Source organism: Xiphophorus couchianus, chromosome 19, assembly GCF_001444195.1.
Source record: "Xiphophorus couchianus chromosome 19, X_couchianus-1.0, whole genome shotgun sequence".
NCBI classification, from domain to species: Eukaryota; Metazoa; Chordata; class Actinopteri; order Cyprinodontiformes; family Poeciliidae; genus Xiphophorus; species Xiphophorus couchianus.
In genome coordinates this window covers 17,298,361-17,316,928 of record NC_040246.1, presented here as the reverse complement: position 1 = coordinate 17,316,928, position 18,568 = coordinate 17,298,361, and the positions used below count along the sequence as shown (strand labels likewise).

At 39.6% G+C, this 18,568-nt stretch overlaps 1 long non-coding RNA gene across 1 annotated transcript; it reads right to left on the bottom strand.

Annotated features, from left to right (window-relative positions):
- Positions 1-13,088: 13,088 nt before the first annotated feature.
- Positions 13,089-17,755, bottom strand: LOC114133771 (uncharacterized). The gene is made up of 2 exons (XR_003593268.1): positions 16,461-17,755; positions 13,089-15,588 (listed from the first exon to the last, which is right to left on the bottom strand). It is a non-coding gene; the product is annotated as an uncharacterized LOC114133771 (long non-coding RNA).
- Between the last annotated feature and the right edge of the window lie 813 nt (positions 17,756-18,568).

Here is an 18,568-nt window from a genome sequence, read left to right as displayed (position 1 = left end):
CCTTCTATATTTCTTCCTCCTGATTTTTATATTAATGTTCCATCAAATTTCTGAGAGCAATGGAAGGCCTCTCTATTTCAATCCAACTTTAGCTCTGATATTTCCTCCAAGCTGCAGCAGATGGAGACTAAGATTTTGTTATTTTTTGCTTTGTTCAGCAATATGAAGTCCTTCAAAGTGAAACAGGAAGTTGATCAGTTTTATTTCTAATTTGTTTCTTCCCATTGATTTGTACATGTTTTCTTTTTTCTCAGTCTAAAGCAGTTATGAAAGATGTTCTCATTTTTAACACATCTTCAGGATTTTGGCTACATATATTACAGCAAGGGCAGATATTTATCTGATCAGATCTGTTATTCTCCAGCCAAAGAGAGCAAGTAACAACATTCAAATGTCGCATTACAGGACAAAGCACTATACAGAAAAGTCAGTAGTTGGTAAATCATTGGTACTATAAAATTGCAAAAAAACCCAAAAAACAAACAAACAGAAAAACACCAAACACCGCATTTTTTTAACTTGAGAGCGTAAGATGAATGCAGGTTACAGAGAGAGCATGAAACCAATGTTTTGGAATTTTACATTTGAGCCCAGTTTTCAAAGATTATTTTTTCTGGTCTCCCAAAACATAGAATCCTTAAGGATGCACAGCCTAAACAACAAAAAAACTTTGAGGATAAGGGCATTTATACTAGCCTGTTTAATCCGCTTCAACTGAACTCTGGTTTGTTTGCCTAGAAAGTCCAGTTTGTTTAGCGAGGTGTGAATCCACAATCAAACACTAATGCAGATCAAAAACACAAAATCTGGTCCACCTACAAACCTAGCTCTCGGTTCTGTTGAAATGAACTCTGTGTGATTCAAATATGCATAGGTGAATGCCTAGCAGAGCAGAGACCGCTCCAATAACAAGAAATGGACAACAGTGCAGGTCATTCTGGGTAAATGCACCAAAAACAAACGTGCAAGTATATCGTTAGTGGAAGAAATAGCTGGTGTTCAATCCATTGTTGAAGAGTGTTTGGTACATTTGCCAAAGACAAGAGAGAAATTCTACAAAAGCTGAAACCTGATGCCACTCCAGGTAAAAGAAATCAAAATTACATCTGAAACCTTGAGTCTAAGGGAGCATTCACAGCAGCCCTGTTTAGCCTGCTTTAATTGAAATCGAGTCATTTTGTCTAAAATATCTGGTTCATTTGGAGAGGTGTGATTGATCCATCAAACTCTGCAGCAGACCAAAAAAGCACACTTGAAATGCAGATATGCAAATGGTCAAGAGACCGCACCAAAAGCAGGAAACAAACAATAGCACAGAGCATTTTCAGTCAATAAAATCAAAACAGATGTGAGAGTCTAGAAGGAAAAATGGGTTGTGGTCTTTATCAAAGACAAAAGCGAAATTCTATCTGATGCTCCTTCATTTTTGTTTACATTTTATGAAGAAGAAAGATGTGCTCATGTCTTTTTAGAAGGTTTTGTTGTCATTTCCTTCAGTAGTTCTTGGTGCAGCATCACCACAGTTAAGAGGGTAAACAGGTTTACCTACGTTTTAGAAAGAGAAATGTGTAGAACTTGTGAAAAAGTCATACTTTTAATCAAATAATAATAATAATCTGAAAGTCCGCTCAGATTTCTTTGGAATTTCCCTCCAAGTACTAAGATTTCATGGTCATTTTATTTTTTTCTACCCAGTTTATCTCTTCTCAACTGCTACATTTATTGATTAACCATTAGTTAGACTTTATCAGTTTCTAACATTGCCATAAGATTTATGAAACAAAAATAATTCAATCATTGACATAAGTAATAGATTGATTAAATGTCCACTAATTCTATTCCCACTAGAAGCTCTGAAATACTCCTTTAGTTACATCCAGTTAATGCCAGAGATGATCCTCTGTTCATGAGATGGGTATTTATTACCCTCTGGCCTAATCCCAGTCTCCTGTGAGCATCATCTGAGCATCTAATCTCTAATGTCATTATGGTCACTTTTTCCAAGGTCTGGAGAGGCTGAAATCAATAGAACCTGTTTATTATTCGGTCTCTGAGGTGTTTTCCGGCCACACTGTGGAGATTTTCTTTTATAGTGTCTCGTGGGCTGAGGCGGCCAGCTCTGGCCAAACTGACCCTGGAGCCCAGTGCTGATGGTCCTGAATGGGAGCCTTCAGGGACGCCCAGGTCACCAAGCTGCTGTTTTCCGCACTGAGCTCCAGCTGCTCTGCTTACGCCTGATGCCATTGTTGTTGTTGTTAAATGGAGTGGCATCTCCTCCATCCATTCCTCCCGCCCCCTCCCTTACTTCATCCATCTCTATCTCCAGTCTCAAAGGAATAAAGAAGCCCCTTGAATTAATGAAGATGAGCGAGGTAATTAAACGTCATGGTGATGGCGACACAGATCCTGGGAGGTTTTCAGAGGGACAGGAGGTTCACATGGGGCCTTGGCCTGCCTGATCTGATATTAGCCTCCTCCCTTCCTATGTCCCCTCGGCCCCCAGGTCGCATGGCACACAGATATGGCTTGATTGGCCTGCTGGGCACAGGGAGGAGACAGGGGCTTGCTGAAGTTGGCACCCAGGAGAGTTGGAGGGAGAGGCGGGGTGGATGTGGGGGGTAGATTGAGCTCAGGCCTCACCTGTGGCCCCGGTGCCCCTCCCTGGATCCCTCCCCTGGCAGTCAGGTCACGCTGCGTGGTCCAAACACCCCCTATCAGGGGAGAAGAGGAGGAAAACAACAGCATGGAGGGAAGGGAGGCATGAAGGAGAGGATGGAGAAGATAAGGGAGATAGGGCAGGAACTGTAGGAGCACTTCCAGGGATTATGGCCTCATGCTGGCCCACTGGGGCGCAGCCTTGATGGACGTCTGCCTGGCATGCACTTGCCCTTTTCTGAGATGTGAAGTTTGAATCAGACCCCCTCAACAGCATGAAGGCCGAGAGCTAAAAGAGGTCAGCAGTATCCTCTTATGTAAAAATAGTGATGTTGTTTTGTTTTATTAGGGACCTGATTCAATAAAATTGTCACCTTAAATCTAGCTTGTGCAAAAGTATAAGACATTATTTTACACAACATAATGAACTTTTCTTTAAGTCTCTTTTGCTCTTGTATTTTCTGAGCCAATTTTACTGTAATTTGTGTCTATTTGTGCATTTAAAAGTAAATTAGGCATGCCGACAAAACTTTTTTCTGTTTCTGTTTATACATTGTAGTAGTCAAATTCATAAATAATAATTTTCCATTTCTGCTTGCAATTAGAAAACATTTTACTCAAAACAGGATAAAAATAGATGACACAATATTGTTAAACTAAGACCCATCTGAATCTATAAAAACATTGTGATCAAGAGATTTTAATGCCAAAAGAGAGGTGGTGCGCATTGAAACTCTCTTGCTACAAAGACAGTTCATAATTTTTGTTTTGAATATGAACAATTTTGTGATAAAGGTGATGATGAAATGTGCAAGCTACCTGTTATGTAACATATAGGTACATGCTAAAGTTTGCAAGTTTAAAAACACAAACATGCAGCCTTTTAATGTTTCTGTATGATTGTCCAACAATCACCTGTTTGCACTGTTTAGTTAAGTTGTTTTATGTTCAATAAAAGTTAAAATGTGATTAAAATATTCCTCTAAAGCAACAATGCCTGCTTTTGTAAACCAACAAATACATAAAACTGGGCAAGTATAAGGCTTCTCATAAACACACTGAATGCAGAGAAACATATTTACATTGAAAGTATTCATATTTTTCAAGTTAAGCTAAAATATAGGGCTGCAGATGACAGTAAGTTAAGAGCCAGTTGGTAGCGAAAAGAGCAGGGTCTTCAGGGTGCCACAAGAGCCAAAGTTAATGGGAATCTGGATGGAGCTGAACACAGTGTGATCCTGGAAGTAAACCTGTATAAGTCAGGGGAGGAGGTTCACTTCCCAGAATAAAAAATAGTAATTTTCAATGCTTTAATAATTTAGAATGGCCTAGTCAGATGCTGTGGTGGCACAGGGTAAAGCACAACCCACATATGGAGGTCACAGGTTCAAGTCCCGGCCTGATAACCTTTGCCACATGTCTTCCCCCTCTCTTGCTACCCATTTTCTTGTCAATTCACTATCAAATAAAGGCCATTAGAGCAAATAAAACTTTACAAAAAATGGCCCAGACAAAGTTTGGACTCAAATCAGACTGATAATCTGTGGTAAAACTGGAATAGTGACGTTCATACAGTTTGGCTGAGCTGAATTACCTGGATTTCAAAGACGAATGATGTAAAATGTCACTCTCTAAATGCGCAAAGCATTAGAGAAACATAAATACTCACAGTTCCTCTACATAAAGCATTGACTTGAACAAGTACTATTATACTCATACTTCAAAATCATGCACTACTTTTTGTTTATTTTTCTCAAAATTCCAGTGATATGCAGTGAAGTTTGTGATGATTATGCACCTGAATGTGGAAAAATTAAAGGCAATGAACACGTTTGCTAGGCACTATATCACCAATAGCTGTTTGTCGCTGTTCACACTGATTTTCAGATTCAGGCTACCAGATAGATGTCTGGTTTTATTCGTACCTCTTCCTGCTAAAGTCTATATGTGATAAACTGAGTAGAGGAGGTGCAATGAACAGATGGAGGTGATGATGAACCCCAAGGTGAGGCCTGGAGGTGCTGTTCTAGGTCTCTATGACTCACAGCACCATTAGGACTCGACAAGCACCAGAGGCTGATCATCACCCAGGAGAGCTAACCAAACCTGCTCTGTGTTTATTTGTTATCACAGCCTTCACTGGAATAATTAGACAGGCCTTACCTTTGGTCTTGAGCCAGATTCCCGCCCCAGGGGCAGCAGGACAAGCTCCGCTTACAGCCTGGCAGGCCTCCCCGCCTCCCAGCCCACACCAAAACACGTGTCCTCCCTCCGGCTTCTGGGGACTCGACGCTGTGGGGCGGCAGGTATGATGTTTTGTTCAGCCACATCTTGCTGCTACACACATGCACCCATCTGCCCCAGCTCTCTTCCACCCACCTCTTCATCCTTCTCCCAAGACGCTGCTTGTCGTCAGTGACCTAAGGTCCGTATGTAAACAAAAAATGTGCTCTCATTAACAGAAGGAAAGTGTTGTCCTGGGAACCAAATGGGTAAGGCTGCCTGAAGCCAGGTGGCCTTTTGTGACTTGTCTTTTCCCTACTCAGCTCAAACAATTTTAACAGCTTTGTTGTTTTAAGGATGCTATAAAATCTAAAAGAAGAGTAAATGCAGAGTCCATATCAGAGACAGAGAGCTGTAAGCATAAAAACTATGCAAAAACAATGTCTGTGGTCCCAGTGGGTAGAGGAACAACATCTCCTTCATCACTGAAAAAGTACAGAAATGCACTGATTACAGGAGGGTGGGGTGGAAAGAGAACAGGTGTGCTGCGGACCCCCTCCCGGGACCACCCGACGACCCCCTAGTCCTCGGCGGGGGAGGAGAAGGAGGGATGGGGTTGTAGTGGAGAAAGAGAGGAGAAGAGCTCAGCTCATTAGAGTGAGTTTGCTTCTGCTAACTCTCCCTTCCCCCGGGAGGCGGCTAATCATCGCACAGGGACCAGTAGTCAGTTAGAGAAGTCATGGAGAAGGAGAACACTCCCCCCAACAGTATGAGTCTCTTTCTATGAACCCAAAGTGCACTTGTGATCTCTTCTAATCGCATTTAGCATCACTTCAAAGGTGATTCAATGATGCCGTGACATTAACCTTCATTATTCAGGTGCTGTAGCGGAGCCCTTTAACTCACACTTCATTCTGCAGAGCATCAAATGGAGGTGAGACAGTGCAACTTCTAGAGTAAAGAGTCGTCACATTACTGAAATATCAAACTAAACTCCTTCCCTTCTGAAACTGGACTGAGGTTAAAAGGAAATACAGGGCGTGCCGTGGTGGCGTAGGGGTTAGCGCGACCCACATTTGAAGGCCTCAAGTCCTCGACGCGGCTGTCGTGGGTTCGACTCCAGGACCCGGCGACGTTAACCACATGTCTTTCCTCCTCTCCTTCCCCCTTTCCTGTCAGCCTACTTCGTAAAAAGGGACTCTAGAGCCCACAAAAAGACCCCCTGGAGGGGTAAAAAAAAAAAAGAAAGTAAATACAAACACAATCTCGCAAATCCACTAAACAATATCCTTTCTACAAACTTACATATAAACCTAAGTCAAATATATTTGAAAAGTTAATTTCAGTATTTGGTAATGGTTTTATTAAAAAAATAAATACAGTATGCTCTGCACTTTTGACTTGAGCTTGCAAAGTCACAAATCAAGTTGTCTTTTTTAAGATGCGATCAATGTGAATAATTCATAATCTCTGTACTCAATGTTCCCTGTGAATGCAAGTATTAAGTTGGATGCTCACATCATTGGTAATGTGAAAAATGCTGGTCATTGCAGACAGTCTTCCCATCTGGCTCAGAAAAAATGAACACATTGTGCACTGCGTTCAATAAAAATTTTACAATGATGGACTTTTAAATGTAAGTTCTGATTCAGAGCAAACAAATAAAATACATATATGTGTTGCTTGTATAAGATAAATGATAAAGCAAGTTGAGGAAGGAAGAACATATTGGAACAGAATGCACAATCTCTGTCTCTTTGACCGCAAGTGGTGCAAATAGCTATGTTAGGCAAAGAAATAAAGTTTTATGAAAATCATGTACTAGCACAGCCTCCTCTTCATACAACACATCCTTAAGATCTTGAATATTTACCTGATTGTTAATTTAGTTGAGCGTTTCGCTCTTTAATCGCTCGTGTTTTCCTGCAGTGCTGACAGTGAGAGCAGCTCTGAAGGTTCTGAGCTGCTGCGTTCTGTTTTGACTGATTGTCTGCTGCACGACAGGCTCTGATTGCCGTTATGAAGCCGTCTGCAGACACAGTGCCTGACTAAGAAAAATAAACCATGTAATCATGGGCTTTTTTGCTGCTCGCCATACTATTTCATTGTTATGACAAGTAAAGATAGCTATCTTCAGAGTGCTAATTAGCTCGCATTAGTGAAAACAAACAAGAAAAACTTCAAGAAATGACTTCAGAGTGTAGCGGTGGACGCAATCGTCTCAGAGTTTAGTTTGCAAAGCTGATATTAAGGTTTAACAGAGGTAGAAGATTTTGAATAGCTGCAATCAAATCAAACTCATTTGATGTCTTCCAGTTAAAGCCATTGTTCACAAATAAAAAAAAAAAAAGAATAAAAAAGGGAGACAAGAAGGTGCACATCTCAAGCTCTTTAGAAACCTGTAGTGTTCCTGCACACAGAGCCGTGTACTAGCTACCGTTTCTGCTTTTCAAGTACCACTACATGAGAATTTAGCTCCACTAACAATAGGATGAAAGATTGTACAGCCAAGGACAAGTGGAAGATCATAACAGCGATGCACAGCTCCCCTGAAGAGCACTTAAGAGCTGCTGATGAGAATATTCCACTGCCAGACCAAAAGTTCTCTAACTCTGATCACAATTTTTTTGCTGTTTTGACCTGAAAGCTTTTTCATGGATGTGTCTGATGGACCAGGCCCACAACAGAACTTCTCCACGTGGCACAAAGCAACAAAAATTAGCCTCACAGTTGGAACAGCGTCATAGATCATTTCCATTTTCCCATGATTAATGTGAGTTTAATATCCTAAATCAGAGCCTAATTAATTTAGATACAGTTCTGACGGAGCCCTGCTACCAATATACGTGCTGGTAATTAGATGGAGGCCAATGTTATGCTCCATTGTTTAATTAAAGCAGAGCATTGTGTGAACCCATGTGAGCTAATGTTGTTGCAAGAAGGAAAAAAGGACTTTTTGATGGTTGATGGAGAAACAGAGTTTGTTATGGTTTCCTAATGGAACAGAGGTGTGCGGGGAATCATAGTGTTACATTAATATTATTGGTATCACAGCTCTGAAATGCTATGAGGACAGGGGTTTTATAAATCAGGTTCCTATGTTTCATGTCTTAAAATTACATAATTTGATTTTTTATGTAATCTTTAACGCATAAATATAAAAGTTCAGACTAAATTTATTACACATATTCTTATAATAGGTTCATGTTTTTGAACATGAAATTTGGAAAAACTACAGACTGCATTAGAATCCTGACAAATAAACATGCTTTGAACATTTTTAAAATACTGTTGTTTTGTAATAAACAACAGAATAGTTTGGGTGTAGAACAACAAAGAACTTTGCAGTTCATATTTTCCATTATTTCTGTTTTGGATGGCCTCATTTAATTGATAATTCTCAACCACAAATAAAGTTTTTAATTGGCAGGTCCCGTGTTTGTGATGTACCATCGCTCTACCGGAAACGTGTGGCGGGAAAAAGCAGGTTTTTGTTTTTACAACCAATTAAAAGTTGAAGAACTCCATTAGATAAATTCTCCTGTCTGTATCCAAGCAAAGCGACTGAAATATTACTTATTAATTGATATCCATTCAGCGTTGCATTCATTTGTGCAGAAGGTAGAACAAAGCAGAGAGCTGCTGAAAGTATTCTGGTTCTGTTCCAAAGTCATCTGAAGGCTTTCAGATGATAAAATGAGCTGCACACAATTGAATTTTACATTGTGTCATTAGAACACAGCACAGCAGGCCGGTTATTGCGATGTGCCACAGCATCAGTGTTTCATTCCGCTACTGTAAGGTAAACTCTCTGACAGCAAGGATAACCGGGATGGCTCCTGGACTGGCTATAAATGAAGCAAACAGCCTTTTATAACGGCATGGCATCTGTTTCTTCAAGGTCAGCTCCACTGTCTGCCTACATTAAGACTTGCTGCTGTATTATGAGACAGCTCACTTTTCATCCTCTCTCTAAATGCTTAGATGTGCGTGTCTGTGTATCTGAGTGTTAGCAGTTTTGCTTTGCAGTTTTAAAATAAATGTTACACCAGGAACTTAATAAAGACAAAAAAAGTACATTTTCTTATTGTACTTTGTCATGTTACTTTAATTGACATTTTGTAATGAAGATAGCAGCTGCTGGACCTTTTTAGAGTCCATTCATCCCAGTTTCATGATTTAAAATGCTAAACTGTATGGGATTGTTGTCTGATGCTCCTCTCCATCATCTAGAGATCGACGCTTCAGGCTGACCAGCACAACTTGCACACTTCATCTTTGAAGCAATGCTCCTAGAAGTCCTGCAGAATGAAGTTTTTCTGCATCTTCTCTCCCTTGTTTAGTCAGGCAATCATTCAATAGCTCTATATATTTTTAATCTAACTTGCAGATCCATCCATATCCACTTATATTTGCAGTGTCATGGGCCTCTTCCCCAATTGGCCCAATGACTGCTGGGGATTTCTTCTGAATAAAAAAAATAACCTTTACTGTTAAGCAAACAATAATAATAAAATCAATACAATCACTGAAAACTTTAAATAAAACAAACAACTTGACAATTTTGTCCACATGCACTCTTATACATACAACTGTATCAGAATATCAATAAAAATGTTAATACATATAGATTTATTACACACGCAGTGCTACTTTATTTGATTATTTCTGTTCATTTTAATGAACTATGTTGCTATAAAGATTTCAATATTGCAAGAGATCAGTGAAAAACTATTTTCAACTATGGAAGACTTTGTGTCTCCAAAACAAGCTTCTTTGGAACATAGTCCTGATATAATCATACAAAGAAAACCTGATTGCACCTTATTTTGTCCTTTCATATCCTGCAAATTAATCTGTCAAGGTCACTGGCCATATATACAGAAAGCATGAACTGAGATTGTATGCACAAGGGGGTGAGATTTACAGCTCACATCATTCACCTGAGCAAAGCATGAGACCTGTGGGAGATTTCCAGAGGGGCAATGTCCAGATGGAGAGTTCATGATCATTCCATACTTAAATGATGCACAACATTGTTGTGCACCATTCTCATAATATTATATTCTACATCACATTCTGCTGAGTAACATATTTCTCAGATCTGACAGACTGGAAGATCCTTCACTGCGTCTGCTCTCACTGCACACCGTGAACTCCTGCTGCTTCTGCAGACGTCTTTGCTTTGTTTCATATTGCTATGTCACACTTGTTCTGCAGTCCCATATTAACCAGTTACAGCTCAAAATGGCTACGGGTTTATTAGTACCTCATGAGGTGAATCAGGTGTGTGATATTGATCGGATAACTTCAACCTCTGATTCCACGTTTGGCATGGCTTGGAAAACACATGTAGATAACAGAATGAAAGGATTATCAGAAAGAGACTCCCGTGAACCAACATGATCAGATATCATGGCTCTTCAAATCATTACTGACTGTGGAAATCTAAAGAAACTTGGATTTGTTGCCTCTCCACTCTTGCCTCTGATATAACATCAATCAATGTGTGTCCTTAATACATCTGTGAGTAATGAGTCTATAAAGACGATAATAATTAGCTAAAATTAAAGCTTGTAATGTATATCTTTGTGTGTGATGAATCTTCATAAAATATGCATTTCGTGATTTGAATTTATTACTGAAATAAAGTTACATTTCAGTGAATATTGAATATTATTGCAATGTCAATGTGTAGCTGTTGTTTTTCCAGCTCTTCAAAACATATTACACATCCATTAAGGCAACACTTTCAATTAAAGAAAGAAAATGATTCTCACATTATTGTAAGGAGCCAACGAGTTACTTGATTCTTTCAAAGGATCAAACCCATTGTGGATCCAGATGATTTCACCCTCCCATTTCATCCAAAATAGCACCCCATTTCCATTTATTTTAAGACCCAGTGGGATGACCTAGGTCGGAGTGTGCTCTCTTGGTATGTATGGTTCATTTTCTAAAGTAATACCTCATTATTTTCTTGTACTCATGCTCACATTAGCACTAAGTGAGCCTCAGAGGTTGAAAATTTTCCTCCACTTGTTAGAGCTCAGGGCCACTTTGACTATTTCAGTGAGCTTTTATGGGTGATCATGCAGTGTTCTGGCTTAATTTGGTTTGATTATGCACATGTACAATTTACCACCCTGCATATAAAGAGCTGAAATAGCTGTTATGTAAGAAGATACATATCTGTCATGAGTGGTGAAGGCTTAACTGACCAAACACAACTCCAGCCGCAGCAGCAGCTATGAATTCCCCACTGTGATAAGTATCTGCAACACTGCTTGAAAGCTTCTCTGTAACCTGGTGGCTGGAGTGTTATCAGAACACCATCTGCATGTTGGTCTGTGGTGGGGGCATCTGGCTGCTGAAGCAGTAGAGTATGAAGCAATAGGCTAAAATGTTAAAGTGAAAAAACATGCAACTATGCTGTAAAAAATAAATAAAATCAGCCAGGAGGTGGATGGTCTCAGCAGGGGTCTTCACCCATGAAGATCTCGTCAGAGGGGTTGCCATTATGTGGCATAGACAGTTACAACAAAATGCTCGTAATGAGGTCATGATGGTTTAATATTTGGTGAAAAACCTATACACCACTACAGGTTGAGAATATGAAGCAAGTCTCATCATGTGTATTAGCTACACGATACCTGTGGCAGTCACAGTACAGTGGAATAACCTTCTGGTGCACAGCTGCCCTCTGACACATGGAAGGCCAATCCTAAATAGGATTATAAACAGTAGACTAACATGAAGTATCGCATATTGGTGTTACGGCCCAGCTCGGATAGCCGCAACAAAAAATAGGGAGGACACGGAAACCAGAAACATTTTTAGCCCTTCAAAGGCATTTATTAAAAACAACCGATTGTCTAGGGGTGCAATGGGCGGCAGCCCAAGACGTGATAATCCAGCGCTCCCTCAGCCTGGCCCTTTACCAGTCATGGACCCGGTTGGCCCCCACAGGTCTCAGCTCCCACAAGGCATCAAGCAATCTGCTGGCGCCGCCTCCGAATCCGGATCTCGGCTGGGCCTGGATCTCCGGGTCGTCTGCGCCTGATTCTTGCGTCGGCCAGCCTGACATGAGTGGAACGGCGCTCCTTATATGCAACCCAGGTGGCCACGTAATCAGAAGCACCTCCCACAATCGAGGACCTTAATTGACAAACAATCTACCGGCCACATAGCACACACAGGACCGCACAGCAGGGGCTGTCACAATGGTGAAAGTGAAGGGAAGTTGTACACTATTTTAACAATTTTACGAATACAATATAAAATGTTTGGCATGCATGGGTATGCTCTAGTGCTGTCAACTGCTTCTAGACACAGTCCAATCACAGTGCCAAAGGTTTTGTGTGTCACTGAGAGCATGCAAAAATCTACAAATTGTGTGACAGCAGCATAAAGTGTGTGGGACAATGATCTGTTAACTTCTGTGAGCCCTAATTTGAGTTTTAGTGAAAACTTTAGTCAAACTAATCCAATGTTCTGGTTGGATAAAGTAACATCCAGGACAATTTGAGAAAGAAGCGATTATGTAGGGAACCAGATCTTATAGTCAACCAATGGGTCCTATGTGCAGCTAATTTTTTATTATGGTTCTTTAAATAAAAGGGCAGAAATCAATCATTATAGGTCAACAGCAATGTAACTACCACTGTGTACTTTCTTTTCCAACCTTGTGTCCCTTATCCTCTCTCTATTAATCTCTCCATCCATCTCTTTCATCCAACTAATCCCCCCCTCTTCTCAGCTCCATCCCTTATTCCCACCTGTTTGCCCCTCCACTGCTCCACCCCTCTCCCCTTCCTGTTCTCTGGCATTCAGAGAACAGAAGCTGGCTCAGAGAGGGAGAGAGGAAGAAGAAATCAATAAGGCATGATTTATTGATTACTAAAAAATGATGGCACTCATTAGCCCCCCAATGGGACCTCAGCATTCAGCAGATGACAAAATGTCAGCCACCCTCACCCCACCCCTCCTGACCATCATTTGAGGATGCTGTGGAGGTGGAGCCTAGGATGTAGGACAGAAAGATGGAGGTGTCATAGACTCCAAAAAGATGTATGTCATTAAGCATTTTCTTCCCCTATAATTAAATTCTTGTTTTGTTTTATCACATTTAACATCAGATAGAATAAGAAAGCATGCAAGCCCCGAATACCGATTTTTGTTGGGTGAGTGATCTAAAAAGACAGGCAAAATAAGCAGGATAGACACAAAGACCTTTTATGCTTTGCTTTGACTTGTTCTCAGAGTGTTTGTGTATTTCACAAATGCATTAAAGTGGAGTGTTTCTCCAGCACCCTGCAGCTTCTGCGACAATCTCTCATGTCCAACTGTGTGAGCGTGTCACTAGGAAGAAGGGAGGGGCCAAAGGAGGGCCCCAGGAAGGGCTGAATGGATGCTTCATCACCCGATGGCCAACCTCTCACAATGATGCATGAAGCCCGGCAGGATGTGGTGCATGGACCTCTGAGACCAAAACCCTGCACACACCTCAGGCATAATTGGCACATCATCCAGTTCCAGTACTGGGGAGCTGGAGTCTGGTCAGGATTCCTGGTTCAGAAAAAACATGAAAGATGGACTGCACACAATCACCAAGTTTAAATTGAAAATGAAAGACAGATATTTTCTCTAAAACATTACTGATATGATTAAGGCATTATTTCCTATGAGTTTCTTTTAAGTTGGTATGAAAATAACTCTTATAATGTTCCTAGATATTGAAAATGGTTACCTGATAATGTTTTTTAGATTTTTTTTTCTCCTATTTTGCAGGTCTTTGTAGATAATTTGTGAGGTTCAATTGCCTTTTCAAAAGATGCACTGAAAGTTGTGTAAATTAAAGAAGAGCCAATAATTCTTTGCGGATGAAAAGTTGGAACCTGGATTTCAACACTGAAATATATTCTTCATACTGAATGCAAGTAGCAATCCAAGTTTACAATTTAAATTGACAATTTAGATTACATTTTCCATCCAAACTTAAACTAACCTAACAAAGAATCAGGTTTGGTAGGCACAATGGATGAATTAGAACTTTTATTTTTTTTTAAAGTTAGACATCAACAGACATCTTTATGATGCCAACACTTTATGTTTTGCATTATACCCACATTTCTCACTTCCATTTCAGAGGGAGTGAAAAACCTGCCACACTCACCATGATCTACATAACCAAAATATGACTGGATATGACTGGATCATAACATATTTGAAAAGCAGTGCAAGAGTCATCATTAAGATTTTCTCTTTAAAATTAAATCCAACCAATTGTAGAATATATTTTATTCTACATATTTCGTAAAATATTTTAGCACTGGTGAATCAAAATAAGCTCAAATTCAGTCAAAATAAATGGTCTGATTAGTGGGAGGTCAGAAAGAGCAAGAAAAAATACTCAGTGATCATTAGGAATGAGTTGCATGTCTCTCAGAACAATTGGCAGACCCTGATTTTAGCGTTTGTTGTAAAATATTCTATGCCTTAACCTCCTTAAACTGGAAATTTAATTCAAAGGGAAAGATAAGAGACAACTAAAGTAAAACAGCTCAACATTCCTGTGAAAAGCCCTTGGATTGGACAAAAAAGTGTAAAAACCAGGGCACAAAAGGACCAGTGTGTTGAGTGTAAGTCAGGATTTTCCAAAGCAAAGTGTTGCCAAGATGCATGGAGGAAAAAGTACAGTTACATCGGACCATTCCTCAGTAAACAAATGTCTGAGACCAGGCGCTAACTTGGCGAGCCGGCCTCTAAATGTTTTGTAATGGCAGCCGCGGCGAGTTCTCCATCTGCCCACCATTCACAAAGCTTCTTCAAATAAATGCTGCAAATCAGGAATTCTCCTTCCAACCACTTTTGTTGATTTGGCAAACTGTGAAAATGAGCTTGGGAAAACTTAGGCTCTGTATACTTTGCTTAAGAGAGCTCTGGAGATACTTAGTCCTATATGAATAATTTTTTAATGGTGTATTTTGCAATATTCCAAATGCTCTATGTAATTTAATAAAAGGATCAGTTCCAAAAAAAAATAAATAAATAAATAAAACGATTGTATCACATTACCGAGAGGTGTGAGAAAGACAGAGTGCAAAAAGATGCATTTTTTTGGCCAAGTGGTCAACAGACGGAGTGCTAAAGGCCTTGATGTTTCCCTCACATGGTGTTTAACACTACCTCACAGCCGCCAGACGCCTGGTCACTTCAGCCATCTCCAAGTGAATCAAAACACACATTTGTGATTTGGCTTGTGAAGAAAGCTGGCACTTTCAGAAAATGCTCTCTGTGGCATTTTTTTTATTTAGCTTAACTGGGTTAGGATTCAGGAAGCTGTTGAGTTTCCTAAGGTAATAGGTCCAAACTTTGCCATACTTAGTGTTGAAGCACATCACTAGCAGTTGACACACTTTTAAAGCAAAAACTCTATAGTTTCCTTTCATAAAATGTATAGAGATGATTAATTTGTGACTCTGTAAAAAGTATCACAGGCTCTTCTATGAGTGTTTCTGAAAAACCTTATCTTTAATGGAACATGGTTGAAAGCATTGTGTATGCCAGAGTTGCATCTTGTCTTGGACACTGTTTATGGTGGACACTGATGTCTGGTCTGGAAACCTTGGGGTCTTGTCTTTGCTCATGGTGATGATGTACTCTGGTTGGCATTTTTGGGTCATGATATTCAGAGTGCTATGAAGAGGTCTACAACATAAGAGACAGGAAGGAGAATCAGCTCTTCCTCTCTACTAAAAAAATGCTCCTATGAGGTTTAGGGTAAATATTTGTCCCAATAGAGAAGTTCAACTATCTTGGTCTCTTGTTTGATTGTAGTGATGTAATCTTTTGTGCCAGAGTTGTGATAGAATTTGAAATTGTTCTTCAGGAACAATTTCAAGTTAGAAAGAACGAAAAGAAATGAAAGGAAATGAAAAGGTATAGGAAGGGTGGAAGGAAGGGAAGAAGCTGAAGTGATTCAGCTGTATGTTGGTCATGAGGAGTCATAAAATGAAGGATCTGAAAACATTTTTTCAGAGATAGACAGGGGGAAGTTAAAACTAGCTGCAATCAAAATTAAATTAGCGAAGTGGGTGGAGGTGGTAAATGAATTTGAAAAAAATGATGGCAGAAAAACAAAAGACTTGATCCTGGATAATATGGAGAGTGCATCAAGATGAAAAGAGATCAAGACATATATTGAAGGAGTAAACTGAAACAAGGTGCAATGATACTAAGACCATGTGTGGGAGAAGAGGGAAAAAGACTAACAATGGAAGATAGCAAAGACACAGTGATATGGAGCAAGCATAAAGACAATGAACCATAGAAATTTGTTTTGAAGTTCATTAAAAAGAGAGAACCTGACTTTATGAAAATACAAGACTCTGCTGTATATCAAAAATGTCCATGCACGTTCTTACAGCTCAAACATGCATAGACCAGTTTTAATCTGGTTTCATGGAGAGCAAAACCAGAATCACTGTGTCTGAACATATAGCTTTAGTTTTTCAGTCTCTTGACTTTACAAACATCTTCATTTATCTAAGTCACCAACAGGAGGTTAATTTTCCTCTTACCTTCCATTTGTCCTAAACCTTGTCTGGATCGGTGGAAGGAAAAGAAGCAGCAGCAACACAAGGTGTCAGCCAGGTGGAGAGGCTCTGATGCAGTTTGTGTACGCTGGTGTGACAAGTCTATAACAACGTGCGTACACATTCACAGACACACATTAGCATAAAACAGCTTTACATATGATCTGAGCACTTTCCACAACACTCAGGCCGACACAGAGAGCGTGAGTTGAGAGGGAATAAATTAAAGCCCTTGCTTTCTTTAGAGCAAAGCTGAGACGATCACTTGCTGTCAAGAACCAGCGACTACAGCCTACACCCACCTTCCTTTGATCGGCTTATAGTCCTCCACAACAAACAAACAGAAGACCAGAAACTTAGAAACTCTCTGGACTCTCTGTCTGGCTCTTGTTTTTACTGGTATTCCATGAATGAACAGGACAATTTCAAACCTAAAAATGTCTATCTTTCATTGATGAAAAACAATTTGACATGCGACACTCCACTTATAAAATGGAAATAACTTTTGTTTACTTTGCCATCGTTTCTAAAAAGATTTCTGCCACATCGAGATAAATTTCAATGATTCCTATTTCAGTTTGGCTCTTGGAAATGTGTTCCTCAGTTATTTAAGACCAGTGCTGCTACAAAGCTTCAGATAAACATTGAACTGACACTTAAGATAATTTAGTCATTTTATTTTAATGGCGTTGTGACTTTATATTAGCTGCATAAAACAGATTTTGGTAACTGCATAATTTCAAACAGTTCACTTTTTTTGTTTTTTGTATAGCCATACAAAATGCAAGTAAAGTTTCACTCTGAGGGCCACATATGAATTTTTAATGGTAGCATCAACTAACATAGTCACACTTTGGGTGATAGTGGTAGTAGTTTGTTCCGTGACCAGTAGGTTGTCGGTTCGAACCCTATCTTCATCCTTCCCTATCTTATCCTTGGATAAGATACATCCTCTGCCTGTTCTGCTTGTGATGATCAGGGGTCTCATGCATAAAGCGTGCGCACAAAAAATGTGCGGCGCCATATTTTATGCACAAGTCGGCATGCATAAAAATTAACTTTGCGTCAACGTTTGCGTAAATATACGCACACTTTTTCGCTGGCGTGAAAATGTGCGGCAGCCACGCAAACTTTTTCTGTGGACAATATCAAACTACAAAGTGCCAAAACTCACCTAAATACACTGAAATCTGACTACATTTGGTGTTATTTAGACCAAGAAGCATCAAATCCGATGTTTTTCATAATTTTAATATTTTATTGTTTAAACGTAAACGATGAAACTGAACCACATTTATCCTCAGACAATAAGACACGCACACAAAATAAAGAAAATAAAAATAAGAGTATGTGAAAACCTTGCTCAATGTAAATAGAACTTTTTCTCAGTTTTTGTCACATAAAGATGTAACGCATTGGTCCATGTGCCAAAGTGCATGAAATACATCTATAGGGTCATTTCATTTTCACAAAAATTGGATCAGCAGATTAACTCAAACCTGCTGATTAAAAATAATCAACAGGTTTGATTATTTTTAAGGTGATCAAGGTGTGTATGCAATCACACGTATATAAGTAGCTGAGTAAAGGTGAGCCACATAATTGTGGAGCGCTTTGGCTCTGATGGAGAACATGGCCAATGGAAGGATTCAGAGGGAGCGATTGATCATATTGATCAGTTGGGAAATGTTGATGATGGTTTATGAGCATTTAGATTGCTCAGACTGACCATCCTGGAGCTCTGAGCAAAAGAGCCGTGCGGTACCAGTGCCGGTCCAGCTGCAGGCATCCTTCAGTCGAGCCGCCCTCTTTGTGAATGTGCCTTATGGACATAAAGCATTCTAGTATTTAGAATAAACGTCCCCATTCCCGCTCAAAGGACTCTTTGACACACTGTCTGTCTTTAAATCCTGCCTGAACGCCCTACTGTTCAGGCATTTGCAGGATCTCTTTTATTTTTAATTTTTTTAATTTGGATTTTTTTTTTTCTTTAAAAATTATTTTTATTTTTGTGAGGTGACATTATGTGTCCTCAAAGCCCCTTTTAAATAAAATATCTAATTATTATTATTATTATTATAAATACTTATACT